At 49.0% G+C, this 23,581-nt stretch overlaps 1 protein-coding gene across 2 annotated transcripts in view; it reads right to left on the bottom strand.

The window, feature by feature from the left end:
• Slc45a4 (solute carrier family 45 member 4) overlaps positions 1 to 18,141 on the bottom strand; it is a 70,478-nt gene extending 52,337 nt beyond the window's left edge. The window contains exon 1 of one of the 2 annotated variants that reach the window (XM_052160206.1): positions 17,914 to 18,141. The gene's annotated coding sequence lies outside the window, so the exon portion shown is untranslated. Of the gene's footprint in view, positions 1 to 17,321; positions 17,514 to 17,913 lie in introns of those variants that run through there. The other variant, XM_052160208.1, reaches the window with a different exon arrangement.
• Positions 18,142 to 23,581: the final 5,440 nt, after the last annotated feature.

The following is a 23,581-nucleotide window of genomic DNA, read 5'->3' on the forward strand; positions in this document are numbered from 1 at the left end:
GAGCTGGGCACTGGGCTTCCGACCCAACTAGCTGAGCTGCCACAGTGGACAGTCAGCTACAATAAATATACAAATTATTTGGGTGACTGTAAAAAGAATATATTCCTTCAGGTAGCTAATAAACCTAAAAATAAGTGGGAAAAGCAGCAGAGTGTCCTGGCCAGTGCTGTGACCCCGGTACGTAGGAAGCTGAAGCAGGAGGAATGCACTGAAATCAAAGTCAGCCCGGGCTATTGAAAAGTCAGTTGCAGGACATCCTGGATTACACAAGTCTCTCTCACAGTAGAAAAGGAAGTGACCAGAGAGATGTGCCTAGACACTTACTGCCATGCCTCAGAACCTGAGTTTGATCCCCAGACCCATGTGATAAAAGAAGGGAACCATCTCCCTGACCTCCATATGCATATGTACACACACACACACACTTTTTCGTTGAGTTTATAAAGGCTTTAAAAATTGATGTAAACTGGGCTTCCTAATCCCAGCACTGAGGAGATGAAGGAGTCGAAGGCCAGCCTATTCACTCACAGTAGGTCTCCCTTCAAGCCCTTGCTATTTCGACTACCTGTCAATACCTCTTCCACCTCCAGTTGCACTTCCCAGGCAAGCTGATCCATTCTCTGGCAGCCACCTCTCAGCATTTTGAAACCTGGATCTAGCTCCACACAAGAAGGACCAAGTGCCCTAATATGAGCAACAGATAAACAGTACTCACTCTACCTCCCAGCCAGCCATCTAGCCCAGCTCCAGCCCTAAGGAGCCTTCTCCTGTGAGGTGTCTAGGATCCCCACAGGTCAGAACATCCAGCTATGCCCCACCACACATCATCAGCTCCACAGAAGCAAGAAAGCCCTTCCATCCTCGGGCCTAATACTGTCCTCACGAGAACTGCAGAGCCCTGTGTTTGGGTTCATTTTCATTTCCCCGCAGACACTGCCTACTCAACTGTTTCCTGTGGGTGTGCAGCAATCATAGCTGAAACTCACAAGGTGCTTCCCATGAGCCAATTTCTTTTCTAAAAACTCCATCTATACTAGCTCACTAACCTCCCAGCAATTCCGTGTGGGGAGCTCTAACATTAGTCTCATTTTACAGAGAAGAAACTGAAGCAGAAAGGCAAGAGCAGAAAGGTGTCAGAATCCTTCCCCCTCCCTTCCTCCACTCCTGTCCTGTCTGTGGCATCCCCAGAGACCCCAACTGCCCTAGAGAAAGGCAGAGCAGGCTTTGGTACCTGGTGTGCATCCCAACCAATCTAGGGCTTCCCTTCAGGGGGAGAACTTTGAGCCCTCAAGCATCCAGAAGAGGAATGAGGGTACAGCTGATGAGGCCTGACTGGCTGTATTCTCCATGAGCAAGGCCAGAGTGGTTCTCCCCTCTTCCCCTTGTTGTTAGCTGAACAAGTGACTCAGGGAGAATTCGTGAGAAGGGAGAGGTGATGAGAAGGAAAGGGCTGGCAGTGAAAGAGCCAGGCCCTTCCTCTCCAGGTTTACTAATGCCAGGAAGCTCGGTCAGCAAGCACTTGTGTATGCTCGGAAGGCAGACAGTCCCACAGTGTGGAAGGATATCCAAACACACCCAAGCATTCATGGGGAGCTAGACAGATGGAGAACCTGACTCGGAAGGTGACCGACACAGCTGGGCAGCCACCTGCACCATATAGGACCCATTCTTCTGAACACAGAGATTTAGGTTCCTATCAAAGCACTCCCTAAGCAGAAGGCAGTGGGTACAATCTCAAAGCAGAGAAAGCTCTTCAGACTTGACACAAAACTCCCGAGACATGGAGGAAAACAAAAAAAGAAAAAGGAAAAACCAGCCACATGGAAGCCTCTGGGAATTGGAGGATACAGTGCTCTGAACTAAAGTCCAAAGACAAACTGGGACAGCCCTGTCAATACAAAACGAACTAATGCTGGCAACAGCAGCTTCTCCTGAGAGGTTCACTTTTAGGGGAGACAACTGAGCTATGAGGGGAGCCTTCCTCCATCCCATACACCCATCAGATGGCCCAGCAGGTCCATTCACAACTATCATTCCCACAGAGTCAATACACATGCTGCTTTGGGTCCAAAGCTGATACCCAGCTTCAGGCCTCTACCTGTTGTTTGGGGCATATGGCAGGGGATGGACTGGGCGGTTGTTCTGCCCCTAGGGTACCCCAGCTACCTATCATACTACTACTGCTGGGATGGGAGCGGGTGTGCACTGTTCTGTGGGAATTCTCTTCCATGTAAAGCCAATAGGGAGCTGGATCCGACATATAGGATGCTAAGTGATATGTAGGATGCAGTGAGAGCTGACTGGTAACCCACAGGCGTCAGTTCTTGACAATGCAGGGAGTTCAGGAATGCCCCATCATCCCAGGAGGAAAGATGGAAAAGTGTGGGAGTGTGCTTCAAAGGAATGGGGCACAAACCTAGCAGACTGTGGCCTAAAGACACAGGGAACCCTAAGAAAATGGCTCTAGGGAGCCTTGGGGAGAGACCAGTCAGTGATGGAGGAGGAGGTGAGGGGGAAAGGCAAGCCTTCAGTGGCTTCTGAGAAAAGCCACTATGTAGGGGAAGAATACAGGATGCCTGGCAGGAACCAGGTGGTCAAGTCTTAGACGTTTATTCTGTCACTGAAGAAATGACAGTCAGCCATTGTAACACACATTAATAATCCCAGCTCTTAGAAGGCTGGGGCAGGATTCTGAGTTCAAGACCAGTCTAGGCTACATAGCAGGAGACTATCTTGTAAAAAAGGAAACTGTAGACTGATCAAAAACCATGAGCCACTAGTAAGAAGTGATATTACAGCTTGGTTCTTCATGGAAACAAGGGTTGAATGCTCCAGCCTGTCAAGGACAAGAGGGATGGCAGAAGTAACCTCTGTGGCCTGCCTTCTCCTGGGCCTGCCTGCCTGCCAGGAACCAGGTGCTACATCTGGAGAAGCCATGCTGAATAGGAGCAGGCTTCCTATCACAAGAGGAACTAAATGGCCTCTGTAGAGGGGTCTCAAGGGAAGTTAGTGAGCAATGCTGGAGCAAGCAGACAGTCCTCCTGCCCCGTCAGAGATTCCCATCCCTGTCATCAGCAGTCAGCTAAATACCATCTTTCATTGGCAGGCCAGTACTCCAGGGCCCTTGAGAGGACAGGCTCAGACCCCAGGCTGGTCCTTTGCAGTCAGTACCTACCAGTTCTTACTGAAACATGAACTACTGATGAACTGGGGCCCCAGCAACCAGGCATCCCTAAGAGAAAGCGAAAGTGTATGATAGGGCTATATCACCTAATGCAATATGCCTACTCAGTATACAACACATGGCATGCACAATTTATACATGCGTGCTACAACAGTGTAACAGAACAGACTTCATCAATGTACTACATAAGCTACCTTCTACAGTACAATTGTATCAGACTATGAACAACATTTGTCATATAGATATATGCATCCACAGAGCCCATAGTTCTGTTGTCCAGCTCCCTGCCTTCTACATTTACTGACCCAACCAATTACAGGGAGAAAATAGTCACAAATTTTTGTGTGAACTGAAATTTTTTTCTTGCCATAATTCCCTAACAATACACTATAGTGGCTGTTCATACAGCATTGATACTGTGTTGGGGTTAAAGATGACCTGAAGCATAAGATCCACACAGTTTATACCCAAACACCTCGCCATTTGCTCTAAAGGGTTTGGGGATTCACACGGGCCTCCAAAAGCTGCGTGAGGCTGCACATCTGGCTGTGTGATTAGGCAGACATGCAGATGCTGGTCTGACCAAGATTCCTCTCCAGGGCTGGGGTACTGGCAAAAAGGTCCCACTGGGTTCCACAAACTTCAGTTTCTGACCATTCATTCTCCCAGCTTCTCTGCCCAGAGTTGAAAATTCCACTTTTGGGGCTGCAGAGATGACTCAGCAGTTGAAGAGCACTGGCTGCTCTTCCACAGGTCCTGAGTTCAATAAACACCAACCACATGGTGGCTCACATCTGTAATGGGATCTAATTCCCTCTTCTGGTATGCATGAAAAGGGAGCACTCATATACATAAAATAAATACATCTCTCAAAAAAAAGAAGAAAAGAGTTGGGCAATGGTTGTGCACGCCTTTAATGCCAGCACTTGGGAGGCAGAGGCAAGTGGATTTTTGAGGCCAGCCTGGTCTACAGAGTGAGTTCCAGGACAGCCAGGGCTACACAGAGAAACCCTGTCTCAAAAAAAAAAAAAAAAAAAAAAAAAGAAGAAGAAGAAGGAGGAGGAAAAAGAAGAAGGAGGAAGAAGAAGAAGGAGAAAGAAGGAGGAAGAAGGAGGAAGAAGGAGGAGGAGGAAGAGGAAGAAGGAGGAAGGAAGAAGAAGGAGGAAGGAAGAGGAGGAGGAGGAAGAAGGAGGAAGGAAGAGGAGGAGGAGGAAGGAGGAGGAAGAGGAAGAAGAAGAAGAAGAAGAAGAAGAAGAAGAAGAAGAGGAGGAGGAGGAGGAGGAGGAGGAGGAGGAGGAGGAGGAGGAGGAGGAGGAGGAGGAGGAGGAGGAGGAGGAGGAGGAGGAGAAGAAGAAAATTCCATTTTGTACTCCCTCACTGCCAAGTCTTACCTCATCCACACTTTTCAATGTGACATTGCTTGGATCTTTTAGGCAACCTTGACTTTCTGTGGTGCTCACTGCTAATTTTAACTCCCCTAAATATTCCTATAAAGAGGCTGTCACAACAGCATCCAGCGGTCACTTTGCATGATATTTAATCTACAGCTTTGCAGACAGGTGAGTACCTGGCATGGACAGAGGTCCAAGGCCATGGAGATTATTAATCCTGGTCAACATGACAATGTTAAAACATAGCAAAAGCTGTAAGGGCAACCCTCCTGGGATTGCTCTCTAATGGAGACATGGCAGAGGAATGGCCTAGCACACAGGCAGTCACCAGCCCACAAGTTCCAACAGCTCTGATGACCAGACCCTGCAGCTTCCATTCCTAGAGCCCAGAAAGTGCCCAGCAGCCTACCTCATGTAAAGACAGGGCAAGCTGCGGCCTCCTCTGGCGTGCAGTAGGAAACACAGGGCCATCCAATAAAATGTACACAAAACTGTGTCAATTTGGGCTGTGTGAAAGGGTCATAGCTCTTACCAGATTCCAAAGAAACACTCGTGGTAGCGCCCTGGAGACAGGGTGTTGAGGACAACATGTGGTTAAAGGACTTGCTGCTATGGTGTGGTTATGATATCATCCTTTTGTACTCTTTGAACTCTACCCTCACTCTGTTGTTGCCTTTAGGATTTAGTTGAACAATTTAAGTTGGTACCAAAAAAAAAAAAGTACGAAAGAAAAAAAGAAAAAAAGCAAAAGGGGCTGGGAATGTGACTCAAAGGCGGAGCTCTTGGCTGACATGTGTGAGGCCTTGGATTCCATTTTCAGAGATGCAAGGGGTGGTGGCACATGCCTGTGGCCCCAGCCTCTCCCTAGGTTGAGGTAGGAAAATACTTAAGAACAGCCAAGGAAAGGACAACACAGTCCGGCCATGGCGGCACACACTGTTAATTCTAGCACTAAGGAGGCAGAGGCAGGTTGATCAGGCAGAGACCTGTTAGTCTGAGGCCAGCATAATCTACACAATGAGTCCCGAGATGGCCAGAGCTAAGTAGTGAGATCCTGTCTCAATAACAACCAAAAAAGGAGGAAGAGGAAGAAGAAAAGGGAATAGGGTGGAGAGGGTCTGTCCTGCCCTACTCCTTGAGGGAAAAAGATGGTTTTGAGTTTAGGAAATTCTAAGAAGCCAGCCAGGTCACCAGACTGAGATCGTCCAGAGCTCTGCAAACACTTGGTGGTATATGAGAACATAGGTCAAACTGCGTTTTCTAGACACAATCCTGAGAGACAGACAGAAGTATAAACAACTATAAGTAAAATTGTCACTCTGTCCAGTCAGACCAAGTGAGGGAAGTACAGGGGTACTAGTGTCTGCTGACAGGCCAAGTGTTGTGCTTGGTGAGAAGTGGTGAGTCTGCTTGTTTTGAATCTTCTGTGCATGGCCTTAGCTCCCCGTTTTGAGAAGAAACCCGGGGCTGGCCCTCTGGAGGAAAGGCAGAGCTAGCAACACACTCAGCAAAATCTTGGTTTCACATTTCATAACCAACAACATTCCCATCCCCAGATAAACCGTGCTGTCACCTCCCCCTTCAGCTTAAGCAAGCTGCCCAGCACAGCCCCTTCTCGAAGGTTCCAGAAACTAAGCCTACTCTATCATGCTTGGCTCTTAAAGTCCCTGCACCTGCCTGCTAGGTGTGTGGGAAAAGGAGTTGGGGGGGCACAGGTTAAGGCCACCTCTGCGCACAGCTGGCAGAAAACAAGGCCAAACAAAGTATTCCTGGGATGGCTCTCACAGCACAGTCATAGACCATGTCCCCAGGGAGGTCACAGCTGCAGCCAGACCCACCACACCCCTGAGTCCTGCCTTCTCAAGCTACACTGGCCAAGGCAGTGGGATTCAGTCTGGTCTCCTGATTATGAGACAGGGGGATATATGTCCCCTTCAGCAGGACTCTGACAAGGCCACCAACCTGGTCTGCCTCACTTCTCAGGAAGCTGAGGGCCAGGCCCTGTCTTCCCCACCTATGGAGACACCTGGAAGCAAGCAGAGGTCCTGCCAACTCCACCTTCTAAAATGGCAACTGCTGTTCAGATGCAGCCAAATGGTGGCTTGGCCCTAGAATAGATGAACACAGCTCCGGCACCCTGAGCTCTTATGTTATATCTCTACAAGACCAAGGTTACTTTCCCTCTCATCTCACACTGTACTTAGCACACCCCATAGGAGAGACAGTCAGGAGCAAGATGCCCAGGTGAGGGCTATGGCAGACCATGTTAACAGGGGTGAGTCAAAGAGTATGTAGCACTTCAGGCAGTCAGTGCACACTGGGCCTGCAGAAACTGGACCCACAGCAGGACAGAGACAATTTCAAGGCATGCTAACGATCTACATGCTGTGCCAAGCAGGTTCTACGGTTAAGGTCACCCACAACTAACCAAGAGAGTGCTGTGGCTGGAAAGCACACACCCTCCAGTCACGTGCAGGAACCCTGCTCTAAGGAGGTGGGGAGTGAGAGGTGATGACATCACCATAGAGACCTGAGTGAGTTCTTCCCGTTCATGAAAAGGTTGAGTTACATCCTTGTCCATTCCAGCACAAGGGTACAGCCATAAGGCATCTCTTTGAAGCACCAAATGTTCCTTCCCTCAGCAGACAGGCTGAGAGCACCCTGCTCTTGGGACTCCAATCTTCAAGTTCATGGGAAGTAAACTGCTGTTTTTAAGACCCCAGCTTATAGCATTGCTAAGATCCTGGTGTCCCACTAAATTCAGTATACCATTCTAGAAACACACTAGTTCCCAGGGGTGGCCTGGGACCAGGACTCTCTAATCTACCTTGTGGTATACAAAGTATAAGCATCACCACTGCCTTCCCTGTAGCCACTAAGATCCAATGCACCAGGACCAGCAAAGGGCCCACAGATGGGAACAGGAACCCCTGCCTACTCCTAGGCAATGCTTGGCAGGATGGCCAACCTAAGACTTGAAAGGAGAGCAGAACTGGGTGGGCATCAACCACTCACAGGTGGGCCAGGATCTCGGTAAATAAAGCCTGAGTAAGTAAGTCTGTATTCCCTATTCTCAACTGTTTTCCTGCACCATTCTAGAGGTGGAAGTCATGCTCTGTACTGATGGCTTCCAGTCTCCCACAGACCCACATAAAAACCCTATCTGGGCCTGACACCACAAACCACCATTACTCCTGGCAGGCTTATCAGGGCACAGCGCCCCTTGCCAGAGATGGTGCAAACTGTCAGTGTGGGTTGATAACAGTGGTGACAATGCCACCCGTCTGCACCCACAGCTGCTCCTACCCTGGAGACCTGCAGACAGAGCTTCTTTCGGCCCCACATCTTCCTCCATTACTGGTGACACTGCCACAGGCAATCTATTCCTTCAAAACTTGCTCTGATTTCATTCTGCATTTGGTTGGTTTTAAGCATCACCTAATTCCAGTATCTTTCACACATGCAGAGTATTAGGTGACAATAACACTCAGAACTGAAAAACCAAGCTGGCGGTGGTGGTGGTGGCCATATACCTATAATGTCAGCACTTGGGAAGTAGAGGCAGGAGATCAGGAGTTCAAAAACCAGCCTCAGCTGTCAGCCTCAGCTACTGAGGCCCAGGCTCAAAACAAAAACATTTTTTTTATTAGAAGCACAGGGCTGGAAATATGATTCTATGGTTGACTGTTTGCCTAGCATATAAGGCCCACCAAATTTTTCAGGTCATGGTGGCACATGCCTCAATCCCAGCAGTCCCAGAACTTAGGAGACTGAGGCAGAAAGAGGACATGTTCCAAACCAGCACTGGCTACATAACATGGCATGTCAAGACAAAGCAAAACATAAAGGACAGTTCACAGTTTGGACCAGAAACACGTAGATAGTTGTAGGTGTTGGATAACTAGCAGAGATACCACTCTCTCACAGTGCTGTTCATCTTTCTAGGTCTGAGAACAGCAACAGAAAATTTCAAAAACAATCTTCAGATCAGACCAGGGACCACCTGCCTGGACATCTTCCAAAACTGGCCCAGGTCAGGTTCCTGTGCCCATGTGCTCACTGTGCCCAGGTGTCTGACCACACAGACGCATCGTCAGGGTAGAATAGATCTTAGAACAGCCCTGGCCTAGCTCACAGCCTAGCTGACCTGATAGGAATACTGACACAAGAAGGAACTGGGTACCAGGGCAGGCTCATGGAACAGTACTAGGGAAGCTGCTTGTCTTCACAGCTGTAGGGAACCAAGAGAGCCAACACAAGGGCTGAGCCAGTGAGTACCCCACCCCCAGCTCAGGGATCCTTCTTGCCACACTCCTAATAAAGAAGTCTAAGACCAGCAGCTGAGCAGCCAGTAGCCAAGATGAGCGGGTATTCTCTTGGCATGGGTAGCAACAGCAGCAGGCATTCTCTTGGCATGGGTAGCAACAGCAGAAGGGCCTTGAGCTGGAATGCAAGGAAAGATGGCCCTTCCACATCTCCCTGGGCAGAAAGCAAACAGCATTTGAAGGAGTGCTTGACTTAAGAACATAAACCAGGCAGCCCGACACACCCTGGGTATGCACCAGGCCTGGCCACCCGTGATGGTGCTCTGGGCAATCACTTAACCTTCACATTCTGAGTTCTATCAGAGGACTCAATGCTCTTTGTCTTAGTGGCTGTCACTCCTACTCTTCAAGTGCCTATTCCACAAGAACAAATACCCCTTGGGCTCATGGTTATCACACAGAGACTGAAGGCTATGTGAACAGTGGTGGTTTCTGGGCCAAGGACACAAAGCCAGGGCTGGCCACTCCCTGTGCTCCTCCCAGGACAAAGCTGGACTCTGCCAAGCTCCCACTAAACAGTAAAAGGTACAGGCCCCTCCCCTCCCTCTTCAGAATTAAGATCACTCTAGCTATATATGACTCATTCAACAAGAGTGGAAATGTTTTCAATAGCTTTGCAATTCCCTGTACTTTGCCTTAGGACACAACTGTTGGCCCCCATTGCCCCCCCCCCAGGTCCCACTCCCCATACATACCCAGTTACAGGCCATCTGTGAGGAAAAGGACAGTTTGACCTATAACCTGACCTCCCGTCCAAGCTCTCCCAAGTCACATCTGCCTTCAGGCCTGCTGAGCAATGGCAGAACAGGCTGGCCCATTCCTTGACCTGACTCCCCTCAGCAGAGGGGAGTGCTGCACAGAGGTGCACAGGGCCTCGGCGGGGGAGGGATTCCCTAGCCCAAGCTTTGATGCAAACAGCTTTACATAAGCGATATGAGAAACCACTAACAGTCACTTCAGAATTCCTGTTGCTTGCCTGACTGGGAGACCTGCACGCTGGAAGGAAGCCAAGGGGATCACATTATTTCTAGAGAAATAAAACAAGAGGACTCTATCTATCCTTTCCTGTACCTGCTTTCCTTCAGCACACAGAGATTCCCCAAATCAGGAGACCTTACCCTCCACCCTGACGCCCGAAATACCAAGGGAACTGAAAAAGAGCTGCTGTGCTGGAGATAAGCCAGCAAGGCTCTGTCTTCTGGGGTCACCAAACATCTCCGACAGCCTTATTCTCTTACTCCAGGAACAAAGGGGACAGGGTCTCCTTTCCATGCTCAAACAATCTTGCCTGAACTCTTGGTTTGTGTGTTTTAGTCTTGCTCTGCAGCCCAGGCCGACCTCAACCTGCCAGTGGTGGTAGATGGTGGTGGTAGATGGGAGCCTCCACACCCAGCTCTCAGCTGCTGTTCGCACCAGCAGTGATGCCGGAGACAGGTGAGAACCAGGCTGGCCCATGCTGTGTGGGGGTCTCTAGAGCAGTCAAATCTCTTACCCACTGGGCACACAGCAATATCCCATATGCCTGGCTTTGCTGCTCTCCAACCACTGCATGTTCTGTTCTGAGCACGAGGTGAGAACAATTTGTTGTCGAATTACTAAACGCCCCAACATCCCAGCATTTACACGCCTTAGCAGGATCTGAGGACAGTTAAGCACTCCACAGCAGCCCATCCTGGGTTCTCAGAAGAGGTTCCAACACCCTAGTCTCCCAGTCCAGGTTCTCTTCATTATCCTCCTTAATCCACCCAATGGCTCCCACCTGAGACCTGCGGGAGCCCTCAGGCCTAGAGCACAAAGAAGAAAGCAAATGGAAACACTGGATTACTAAGCAAGAGTCCCCAAGGAGCCCCAGGCCCAACCACCTTGGTCTTACTGCCAATACCTTTTTCTGGTGAATTAAATTTTAACTCAAGGCATAATGTCACAGGCTTACATTTTAACCAACCCAAATAAAGATGCAAACCCCTAACTGAACCACAAATGCCTTTGAAATCCCCCATCTTTCTGCCATTTAACACTGAGCACTCAGAAAGCATACAACACAATACCTACCGAGGTACAAGACAGACCATCTCCAGTGACAACTCAATGAAACAAGGGCTTTGTCCCTCAGATATGCAGGAGGCATACAAAAGCACAGGGTAACCTGCAAGAATACTCTCAGGGTCCCCAGGTACAGTCACAAAGTATCTCCTAAAATTAACTGCCTGAGAAGTCCCAGGCAGGCTACATCTAAACCCAAGGTCACCTTCATGCTTCTTCCACACCTAGACAAAAAGAAGGCTGTCAGGCAGTGTAATGGCTCCTGCTTAGAACACCAGCACTTAGGAAGCTAGGCAGAAGGATTGCTGCAGGTTCCAAACCAGCTTGATATGGTACAAGACTCTGTCTGAGAAAGAGAGAAAGAGAGAGAGAGAGAGAGAGAGAGAGAGAGAGAGAGAGAGAGAGAGAGAGAGAGAGAGAGAGAGAGAGACTGAAACTGTTGTCACAAAATTTTGTAGCAGCAGAGGTCCCAGGGACAGTTCAGCAAGTCCTTTCCCTGAGACAGACACCTTAGAGGTCCCTCCTCAGCCACTCTGTCCAGAGACCCAATTCCATGGTGTTCTGAGGCATTCTGTAACGTCTCACTAGGCCTGATGATGAGCTATGGTTCTGTGACCAAGTCCACAGACAATAGTTACAAAAGTCAAAACTGCTTTTCTGGACTGAGTTGACACAGCCTAAAGATGACAGAAATGTTCTGAATTATAATTTCCGTGTACTTCTGTCACTTAACAAAAGTAACCAACAAAAAGTCGTTCCAATATAAAGGCAAGTTACATTAGAATAAAACTTCACAGGGGAAATGAAGCACAGCCATCAGTATGGGGAGGGGGTCACTTTGATACTATTAAAAACAATTTGTTCTTGTCCTTTTAAGGGACATTGATGGTGGGAATGTCACTAAGGCGTCTGGCATTGGGTCTTACTTTTAAATGCCTACAAATACTACAAATGACATCTTTTAAAGCTATTCAAAATTGGAGCCAAGCACTCAGGAGGCAGAGGCAGGCATATTTCTGTGAGTTCAAGGCCAGCCTGGTCTACACAAAAGGTCCATATTTTTAATTATGTCCAAAGTCTCTCAAAGTTATATGAGAACATTTATACAAAAACATGGGAAGGCATTTATTTTAATGAAATTTAACCACTACTGTAGGTAAGAGAGCTTCCTTCGGTGTTCAGCTAGTCTTCCCTATGTCCAGCTTTGGCCCTCCTTCCTCAGCATCCTGAGCGCTAGGATTACAGGTATGTGCCACCATGTCTGACTTTCTATTTTCTTTCCCCCCTGTATTTTGAGCCAAGATCAGTCATTACTCCAGACTAGCCTAGAATTTATTATGTGGCTCAGGCTGGCTTCAAATTGGGGGCAATTCTCTTCCTCAGCTTCTTGTTCAATACAAGTGATTTTACCTCCACTGTGGATGTCAAATCCTGCCCTAAAAAATAAAAACAAAAATAAAAAACAGATGGTGGGAGTGCATACCTTTAATCCCCGCACTCTGGAGTCAAAAGCAGAGGGATCTCTGAGTTTGAGGCCAGCCTGGTCTACAGAGCAAGTTCCAGGTGACCCAGGGAAACAGAGAGAAACACACCCTGTCTCAAACCAGAAATAAATAAATAAATAAATAAATAAATAAATAAATAAATAAATAGGTTAGTGAACAGATGGAGGCCTGGTGCCATGGCTCAGCAGGTAGAAGAAACTGCCGTGTGAAAGCACAGCAGAGCAGGAGAGACCCGCCACTCAAGTTGTTCTGATGCCCACACTGTGCAGTTGCATGTGTACCCCTTCGATACACAGGCATTAAAAAACTGTTAAAAACAAAAACAAAAAACAAAAACCCAAAACAACGGAGGACTGAGCATAGTCGCGGTATCTTTTACTCCAGCACTCGGATGAGGAGGCAGAGGCAGGAGGGTACCTGGAACTCACTGGCCAGACCACAGGTTCAGTAGGAGACTCTTGATTCAAAATTAAGGTAGAGATTTGTAGAGGAAGATACCCAGTGTTAGTTTTAACGCGCACGCGCGCGCGCGCGCACACACGCGCACACACACACACACACACACACACACACACAGTCAATGGAGAGCTGCAGTGGTGGCAGTGAGGAGTGGCAGGCCACACAGAAGGCCCTGAATTCAATCCCGATCCTCCAAAAATTTGATGGAAAAATACTCCCTCCTTACTCCAAACCAAAAATCACACACTGCTGATTGGCTGCACTTCCCTCAAGTGGTGACTAAGTTGCTGGCAACAGAGAGCTATTTATTATCCTTTGGCTTACAACATCTAAGTGACTACATAAAATTATGCAGTAAGACTTGTACACAAAGTACAGTGTCCACTGCATCGGAGCCAAGTGCATGCCCACCTCCAACCCCTCAATGTTTCTTTATCTGCTAGTCCTGAGTGTGGCTCTTCTTACTCAAGATTTCCCCTTGTCTGAAAGCGGGATATGGTGGTTAACCAAGTTATGTGGCTGCAAGTTCTAGAGACAGTAACTACAAGAACTCAGACCAGGCGTTGGCTGTGTAGAATCCATTGGCCATGCTAAACCCTGGCATAGCAGGTCCCATGCCTGGGCCCTTCCCTATCTAACTGTCCAGCTGGGAAAATCCTTCTATAGATGTGGGAAGGTTCAGCTGAAGACAGGGAGACCTAGACGGTACAACATCTCCCAGTTCTGGCCTTGAAAGAGGAAAGGAACTAAGCTTAAGGATTAAAACTATTACTGGGCAGTGGTGGCACATGCCTTTAACCCCAGCACTTTCCAGGCAGAGGCAGGCAGATCTCTGAGTTTGAGGCCAGCCTGGTTCACAGAGTGAGTTCCAGGACAGCCAAGGATACACAGAGAAACCCTGGCTCAAAAGACAAAAACAAACAAAAAAGGATCAATATCATAAAGCAGACCCCAGAGCCTATGACTGTTCTGGGTTCCATTTGGGAACTGTCTGGCACCCTTAGACTCCTGCACTCAGAGGCCACGCCTAGCTCCAAATAAGGATGAACAAGACAATGAGAGAGTCAGCCCCTTTTTAAAAAGAAACCCAAGCCACAAGTGGCAGCTGGCAGCTCGTGCGTGCGGGAATCCCAACTGTCCTGGGAGGGAGGAGGATCAGAAGTCCAAGGTCATCCTTGGCTACAGAATGAACTTGAGGCCATAGCTATAGGAGACTCTGTCTCAAAAAAGCAACAACAAAACTGGGCTGCTCCAGAAAGCTAATCCAATGGTTAGCGCACATACTCTTGCATAGGATCAGGTTCAGTTCCTAGCACCCACATGGTGGCTTACAGCCCCATGACTGCAGCCCCAGAAGATCCTCTTCTGACCGCATTGCACACCAGGCACAGATATGTAGTAGGACATACATTCACACATAAATAGTAAACACCAAAAGTAAAAAACATTCATACACACAAAATAATAAAATAAATCTAAACAAAAAACAAACAACCCCCACCCCTAAGCAGTAGCTGAGCTACAGGGAATTTGGACTGTCCTCTCTCCAGCCTCAGGTTTTGTGTTCTTCCCACAGCTCCCCAAAGCCCAGCAAGAGCATCTCTGGAGACAGATACACTCGGCCATCCACACTGCCTGTCTGACATTCTGAGGCACTAACACCCACACCCTCCAAGGAGGACACAAGGCTGGCCACCTGGGAACAGAGTGGCCCCTTGAGAAGGGGCATGAGGAAAGCTAACAGTAATTTTTTAAAAACAAAACAACAAAAAACGAAACACGATTGGGCTAGGTCTGCTGAGTCTGTGGAATCCAATCTTTTCTTTTTTTAAATAGGTCCCAGGCTAGAAAGATGCTCAGTAGTTAAGAGCATGTATTGCTCTTCCAAGCTTGATTCTCAGCATCCACAGCACACAGCTCACAATTACCTGAAACTCCAGCTCCAGTGGGCTCCGCCGAGACTAACACCTCTGGCCTCTGCAAGCACATACACTCTCATGCACATATCCATACAAAGACACACATATATACATAGCTTAAAATACAATTTAAATATTAAAGAAAAGGGGGTCTCCCTACATATGCCAGACTGGACTTGAACTTTCGAACCTGCTGCATCAACCTTCCTAATGCTACAGTGTTTTAAAAACACTTCACAAAGTCAGGCACCTTGAAACAAAACTGTAATTCCAGCACTTGTCAGGAGGAGGCACCCAGGAGGAAGAAGCAGGAGTATCAGAAGTCGGAGGTTAGTCTCAGCAGTGTGAGACCCAGTCTTTAAAAAACAAAATCCCAAAGACACACAACCAATAACAAACCCCAGGCACACTCCAGCCTTCACATAAAAAGCAGGGAGGTGCCTGTCCTGAGCCTGACCAGGTTCCTCAGGCTGGGAACAGGGCTGTCTTTTCCACTAGCATGGAAGAGGCCTCAAGTTTCTCTGAAAGAGAGTATCACAGGGCTCAGAACTTGATAGTGGAGGGGAGGGGGAGGAGTTGGGGGGGGGGAGACACTCGAGGCACATTTTGAAAGTTCCCATTTAAAAAGATCCTTGTTCATTGACTTTGGCAGAGCAGTTACGCTAATGCAAACAAGGAGAGCTTGTGTAGGAGCAGTGGGGGAGGTGCTTCAGCTGAGCCCTCTGTAGACTCTGGTTTGTGGGGTCTTCCACCCCCACGATGGCTGTTCATACATGAGGTTGTCCCCAGTGTTGAACCTTTCCTGGACACCACTGAGCATTCATGTTACCTGGCCCGCAATTGAGGCTCTCTCCTAACGGCATATCACTAAATGTACCCTCGTTGACATAATTACATTATGATAAAAAAAAAAAAAAATCCAGGGAACCACAGGAGGCAAGCATAGAGTAGCATCTTCACCCACCCTTAACAAGAACACAGCTTTTAACACATTCTGGCTCCTCAAATTACAGGCACAGTTCTGCCAGGGGTGTTCCCCAGGAGGGCACTAGCAATTTGGGGTTGTCTGCCACCTACAATGATCACCAGCCACTCTTATTCAATGCCAGGCCACAAATCTGTCAGAAACCACCCCTGGCTGGCTACCCAAAGCTGGGGCCCCAGGGTCTTCAGGACAATGAATGCACATAAGGCAGGGGAACCAAGGTAACCTGAACCCCAACACCACCCTTGTTCAATGCCCTCATCTGCCTACAGATGAAATCAACTCAGTGTCCCCTAAACACCAGCTCAAATACCTTCTGAAGCCCCTTCCCTGCACAAGAGACCAGGAGTTGCAGCATCACAGTCCCCCTCCCCTCCCACAGCTCTGCAGGGCAGTCAGACAAGGGCAAGAATGGATTACGGCTTCCCCCAGGCCTGACTCCCTTCTCTCCAATAAGTAAAGTTGGAGGGTGTTAAGAGCAAGCTACCCTGGAGATCACCCAGTCCAATCTCTGATCTGCTTTCCCAATGCAACAAGGGCCAAAGCTGCAGCACACAGCATCTCTGCAAGGAAGCAGGTGAATCCTCCAGGGCACCGGGTGCTGGCCCTGGGCTGCCTCCCTTCACAGTCCCCGGGGTTGAGGCACGAATGTTTCCCAAATAAATCACCCCCAAATATACCTAACATGCATTTCAAACCTTTCAAAGGAACAACTTCTCCGCAGCAGTCACAAAACAACCACAATCAGCCGGACTGCCACTCGAGTGTAGGATTTTCAGATGACCTACTTCCCCCATCTCTCCCCCAAAGCACTTGATTTCTTCATTATGCTGGAGTCTCTTCCCACCTGGAGCCCATACGGTCACTGCCTCTCCCCCTTCTCAGCAGCTTCTGCAAAATCTCTGCAGAACCTTAATCAACATGCTCTTCTAATGCAGGATTCAGATCGAAGCAGCAAGAAGGTGTTGTCCATATTTGTGGCAAAGCTGGTGGAGGCTCCCAGTTTCAATGACCAGCCATTTGTCACCCTTAAGCAGTAAGGCGCCCCTCCATGCTTTTCTACTTCAAGGAAAAATAACAGGGGAAAAGATTTCCACCACACCCTACCTGTCAGCAGACAGTGGAGCGGCTGCAGGGAATTTGCTTAGTACCCGTGCAGTGAGGTGACCCAGGTGTACTATGGCCCACCCTATGAGTTTCTGGGCCTAGACAACCACTCGAAACAATTGCTTCAATCGCTTATCTCTCAAATCCTGTTTGCCAGGCACTCATCTTTCTTTGAGCATCTGAGTAACAAGAAGCTGCAAGTCCCAGTGTGTGGTCAGCTAGGAGACCAGAAGGATAAACTAAGGCAGGAGTTGAAGCCATATTCTATCAGTCTCCCACAGGGAAAGACAAAACCCTGACTTCCCAGGGCACCTAGTACCTCTTCCCACCCATGGCTGGCCCCACCTTGAAGAATTATTAGGAATAACTAACTAGCAGACTGTGCTCCCCAATTTGGACATACCTCCCCTGGAAAAGCCCTCCGCAGGAGTGTGCTCTCCGGGCGCCCATCTAGCGCAGCACACCTTGGAGAGGAATGGGTTAAGCTCAAGGGACTGGAGGAAGACTGGTCTCGGGGAGAGGGACGGGGCTTCTCCAAATCCGAGGCTCTGCACCTGGAGCGTAGTGCTCCCGTCTTCTCCAGGGACGAGGTGGGCTTCGGGAAATAAAAGGTGCCCGCCAAGGGTCAGGCCACCGGCTAGCAGCGCTTCAAGCAATGCGTGTTTGGGGACAAGGATAGAGAGCGGTGACCCAGGAGCATTTCAAGGTGGTGGGGCCCAAGGCTGGTGAACTCCCAGAAGTTAGCAAGGGCTGGGCAGAGGAGAGTGCGCACCCAACGCCAGAGGCGGGAGGTGAGTGCTGGGATGGCCCCGGGCGGGTGTGCAAGGAGTGCAAACACCGCGGCCGCGGGGCCCGGGATGCGGACCAACAAGGGCAGGTGCGGGCTGCACCGCAGCAGCCGGGTTGGGGCGGGGAAATACGCGGGGTCGGTCGGGCCGCCGGTTCGAGGCCCGGGCCGCGCGGAGGGGGGCGGGGCGGCAGGTGCGGCCGCTCACCTGTCTCCTCCGGCCGGGGCCGCGGGGCTGGCGGGGCTGGCTGGCGGCTGGGGTGCGGGGCCCCGGGCGCACCGGGGCGGCGGCGGGGCGTCCGGGCGGCGGCTGCGCCCTCGGCGGCGGCCGGGCGGGCGGGTCCGTCAGTCAACTACTCGGACGGGGTGCGAGCGCTGCGAGGCTGCGGCCAGCGCGCGGGGACAACGCCGCTTTATCAGGTCGGAAACAGCCGCTGCGCGCCGCTTCCGCTGACGCAGCGCCGGCCTGCGCCTCATGACTATGCAGCGGACTCTGGGGGCGGGGCCTGAGCCGCGCGCGTCCATTGGTCAGTAGCAGCCCATGGCCCCGCCCCTATGAAGGTCCCGCCCCCTGCCGCGCCCCGCCCTGGGCCTGCTGGTGGGCTCTGGAGGCGGTTATGCGTTCGGCCGCCCTCGCCTGGTTTTCCTGTCAGACACCCTCAAGGTCTCCAGGCCTCAGCTGTGTAGCGCCCTGTGCTCACCCTCTGCCAATAGAGCTGCACCCCTCCTGAGAGCAAAATGACTGCTTGTAACTCCCCCATCCTTACTCCTACCCAACCATCGCACTATCTGGGCATCTCCCCTTTCTGAAGCACTTTGGACATCCTCTCAATCCTGTGAGCCCTTGGGAGAGTTGGGCAGGATATGACCCATACATGCCCAGGGCACCCAAGCCTCGGCCACAGACCCACTGCTGAGAGCAGAACAAGGCCAGGTCCGGAAGGGGGCTGGAGAGACAGAATTGATGTCTGATGTCAGACTGCCCTGTTGGCATCCCAGCCCTAAGTCCGTGCCAAAGTTTAAGTGACTTAGAACAAATTATTACACCTCTCAGGGCCCCGATGTCCTCATCTGCAAAACAGAAACCCTAAGATCTATCTGAGAAGCTGGGACGGAATTTAGAAATAAAGTGCCCCGGTCAGCTTCCGGAACAGCTAAAATGGGAAAATCTGACAATGCCAAATGTTGGCAAGAAATGGAGCAACTGGAAGGCTTGTACGGATGTAAAACTCACTGCCACGTGGATATCTGCTTATTTGTTTTTGGTTTGGTTGGTTGGTTTTTGAGGTAGAGCCTCACTATGTAGCACTGGCTGACCTTGAATTTACTACATAGACCAGGCTTGCCTGAAACTCTCAGAGATCTGCCTGCCTCTGCCTTCTTTCTGAGTGCTGCCATACCATGCACGACCTGGAAATCTGCTTTAAAGGATTCAATGCCCAGTACTTTCATACCCAAGAGACTTACCTAACTTCCGTTTTCTGTTCTTAGCAGTGCTATTTGGAGTGGCCTTAAGTGCAAACTGTACTGATAACCTGTAGGTCATTAAAGGGTTATATAAATTGTGGAATAATCACTATTGGGTTGACAGCTACATACAATGAATATAGGTGACTCTTACAAAGGACTCTGAGCAAAAGATAAGAACTAGGTGACCCATGAGTGGGGAAACTCAGGATTCTCAGAAGTTCAAAGCCAGCTTGGGCTATTTAGTGAGTACCAGCTTGGACTACTTCACACACACACACACACACACACACACACACACACACGAATGAATCAATGAGGTACGGTACTCCACTTGTTTTCCCAGCGCTTTGGAGGTCTGTGTAACATTGAGAGTTCCAAGCTAGCTTTGACTCTATAAAACTCTATCACGGGGAGGGAAAAGTTAGATGTATAAGGTCTACGCCTCACCTCATGCTTATGGAGTTGTAGATGTGTGTAGCAGACCTTGGGAGTCAGGACAATGGCAAAGCTTGAGGGAGGGGGCCAGCAAGTGGGTATGATGGATGGGTGAGTCCAGGGACTTGTTTGCTTCTGGTACCTGTGCACATCTGTGTGGGACTCAAGGGTGCCCACCAAGGAGGGCACAGCTCCCCTGTTGACGTTTTGTTGTTGTTGTTTGGGTATTTTTTTAGTGAATACTTTTTTCAAGGCAGGGTTTCTTTGCCTAGCCTTGGTTGTCCTAGAACTAGCTCTGTAGATGAGGCTGGCCTTGAACTTTTGAAGATCCTCCTGTTTCTCCCTCCCACATGCTGGGATTAAAGATGTCTACCAACACTGCCCATCAGGGATTTTCTTTTTAAATTGTGTGTGTGTGTGTATTTGTGTGTGTCTGTGTGTGTGTCTGTATCTGTGTCTGTGTGGGTCTGTGTTTCTGTGTGTGTGTGTATTTGTGTGTGTGTGTCTGTCTGTGTGGGTCTGTGTTTCTGTGTGTGTGTGTATTTGTGTGTGTGTGTGTGTCTGTGTTTGTGTGGGTCTGTGTTTCTGTGTGTGTGTGTGTGTCTGTGGGTCTGTGTGGGTCTGTGTGTTTGTGTGTGTGCCCACAGAGGCTACAAGAGCTGGAGCTGGAGTTGCGCGTGGTTGTAAGATACTGATATAGGTGCAAGATCCTCTGCAAGAACAATTGTGCTTTTGACCAATGAGCCATCTTTCTAGCCCCTTGCGGGTCTCAGGGAACAAACTCAGGTCGTCAGGCTTAGCAGTCAGCACCTCTACCCCCTAAGTCATCTCATCAGCCTCTCCCTGGTTGGCTTTTGACTTGTAATTCCAGCTGCAGAGTGTGTCACCTATGTGACCACGTACTTCCTGAGTCCTCATCTGGAAATGTGCATGGTTATGAGGACTGGAGAGATGGCCCAGCAGATAAGAGTATGCACTGCTCTTGCAGGACTCAAGTTTGGTTCCCAGCACCCCCATCAGGGGCTCACCACTATCCAACTACCCATAACTCGGGTCCCAAGGAGACTCAATACTGTTGGTGTTCCCCGGCACCTGCAATCACACACACAGACACAAACATACACACAATTTAAAACAATAAATCTTCCTTTACAATATAGTTCTCTGTGCCATGAAAGATTAAATAAAATAACAAGAACTTTTATTTGTTCGAAACAGAATTTTATGTAAAGCAGGCTAGCCTGCAATTCACTGTGTAGCCAATAATAATACCCTTGGACTCCTGATTCTCCTGTCTCCACTCCCCAGGTAACGGAATTGCAGGAAGATGGTGCTAAATCAGCTTTTTGAAAGATTTCTTTCATGTTGTTGTTGTTGTTGTTGTTGTTTGAAGCAGGGTCTCCTTAGCCCAGGCTGGCCTCAAACTCTGCCCGTACCCAAGGATGATCTTATTCTTCTGGTGTATACCATCATATTCAGATTTAAAAAAAAAAAATGCCTTTGAAAAAGACCGTGCAGGACGAAGTACCAAGGGCGGCTTAGATCGTTGTTTAATTATTTACTAACTGATGATATTTATTGACCTTTTTCCACCTTCATTCATCAGCAAGCAGATAGGGAGTGTGTGGGAACCGCATCCTCAAGCCACACTGGACTCTGTTATTAGAGTCGGGAGCTCCTCTCAGAGATGCCACAGAGGAAAGGGAGGCAAATATGGATGAGTGAGCACCAGCACAGGCAGGAGCATTGCCACAAGTCCAAGACCAGCTGGGCCTTGAACTCCATGACAAGATTCCATCTGAACAAAGTGACAGAGGAGAGGAGGACCTGGGTCAGTGGAGTGGAAAAGGTAATTTCTGAGCCTGAGATGTGGAAATAGCTCAGGAGTTTAGTTCCGTGGTCTAGAGCTAAATGAAGATATCAGGTAAAAGGCGAGAGAGAGACTAGGGAGATGGCTCAGTAGATAATAGGGCTTGCTTGCTCTGTAAGCGTGAGAACCTGAGTTTGAATCCCTACCACATTTTAAAAAGCCTCACATTGGGGCTGGAGAGACAGCTCAGAAGAGCCTTGGCAGCTCTTACAGAGGACCTGGATTCAAATATATATATAAAGCCTGACGGCACTACACATGACATAATCACAACACCAAGGAGCAGAGACAAGCACATCTCCAGACCTCTCCAGTCTGCTGGCCTAGCTGAAAGGTCAAGCCTCTGATTCAGCCGGACAGCCTGTCTCAGGGCAATTAGAAGACACAGCAAGATACTTCAAGTCCTGCTTTGGCCTCTGTATGTAACTGCATATTCACATGTATACACTGTCCCACATACGCATCACAACACATTCACATACACACAACACACACACACCATAACACATTAACACATACACACCGGCAGAGGCAGGCAGATTTCTGAGTTCGAGGCCAGCCTGGTCTACAGAGAGAGTTCCAGGACAGCCAGGGCTATACAGAGAAACCCTGTCTCCAAAAGACCAAAAAACAACAACAGCAATAACAACAACAACAACAACAACAAAATACACACCCCCACACCCCACAACACATACACACACTACACCACATTCACAAATACCACATCATATCCATACACATACTACACTATACATACTACAGTATATTCATACATACTACACACACCACCACCACCACAAATCCAACATGCTACACATATCACATATACACTCACAGAAGGGTAAGGAAAAGTGTGACCTTGTTCTGTATGTGCTGTAGCACTATGTATGCCTGTGTTTGTACATTTGGATTGGCACTGTTAGGAGGTGTGGCCTTGTTGGAGTGGGTGTGGCTTTGATCGATTAGGTGTGGCCTTATTGGAGTGGGTGTGGCCTTGTTGGAGGAAGTGTGTCTCTGTCCAGGGCTGGCTTTGAGACCCTTTTCCTAGCTGCCTAGAAATCAGTCTTTTCCTGGCTGCCTTACAGTCAAGAGGTAGAGCTCTCGGCTCCTCCAGGAACATGCCTACCTAGGTGCTGTCATGCTTCCTGCCTTGATGATAATGGACTGAACCTCTGAACCTATCAGCCAGCCCCAATTAAATGTTGTCCTTTATGAGAGTTGCCTAGGTCATGGTGTCTCTTCACAGCAATGAAATTCTTTTTTTAAAAAAAAAAGATTTATTTATTATATGTAGGTACACTGTAGCTATTTTCAGACACACCAGCAGAGGACATCAAATCTCATTACAAATGGCTGTGAGCCACCATGTGGTTGCTGGGATTTGAACTCAGAACAATCGGTGCTCTTAACCACTGAGCCATCTCTCCAGCCTGCAATGAAACTCTTACTAAGACAGGTATACATGAATGTGCCAAAGGTTCAGGGTTGAGCCAACCTGACTGCATTCTGTCCCAGGCCAGGCCTGATACCCAATGTGGGATCCAACTCCTCTGGCCTCTGTGGGCTCCTGCACTCATGTACACATACTTACACATATGCATGCACACATATAAACACACATACACACAAAGTTAAAGGGGGAAAAACTAAATATTGAAAACACAGCTGCTAAGCATCTGAAGATGGAGATGGGATAATAAATCAAAAACCGGCATTCTCCTGTCTATGAAGCCAGTGGTGTTCCACAGGCTCAGCCCTGAGACAGGTCAGGGTCCTCTTGAGTCAAGAAGGCCTAAAAAGTTGTACCTGCCAGTGTGCAGCATAGTTGACACAGCCAAGACTCAGCTCTGGGTCACATCTCATTAGGTGTCTAGTCAGCAAGATGGCAGACGACGGAAGGGAGGATTCCGTCTATTGTTGTTGCATGTCTTTCCTTCCCCACCCATCTCTGGGCTTTACCCAAAAGAAATGAGGGCCCTTTCAATATGGATGTCTGCACTTGCACCCTGCGTTAACCAAGACAGCTACCAAACGGTGGTCTTCCCTAAACTGCTCCTTAGCCTGTGCTAAGAAAAAGGAGTCTCCCACTCCGGAATGC

This window comes from Apodemus sylvaticus, chromosome 17, assembly GCF_947179515.1.
Source record: "Apodemus sylvaticus chromosome 17, mApoSyl1.1, whole genome shotgun sequence".
NCBI classification, from domain to species: domain Eukaryota; kingdom Metazoa; phylum Chordata; class Mammalia; order Rodentia; family Muridae; genus Apodemus; species Apodemus sylvaticus.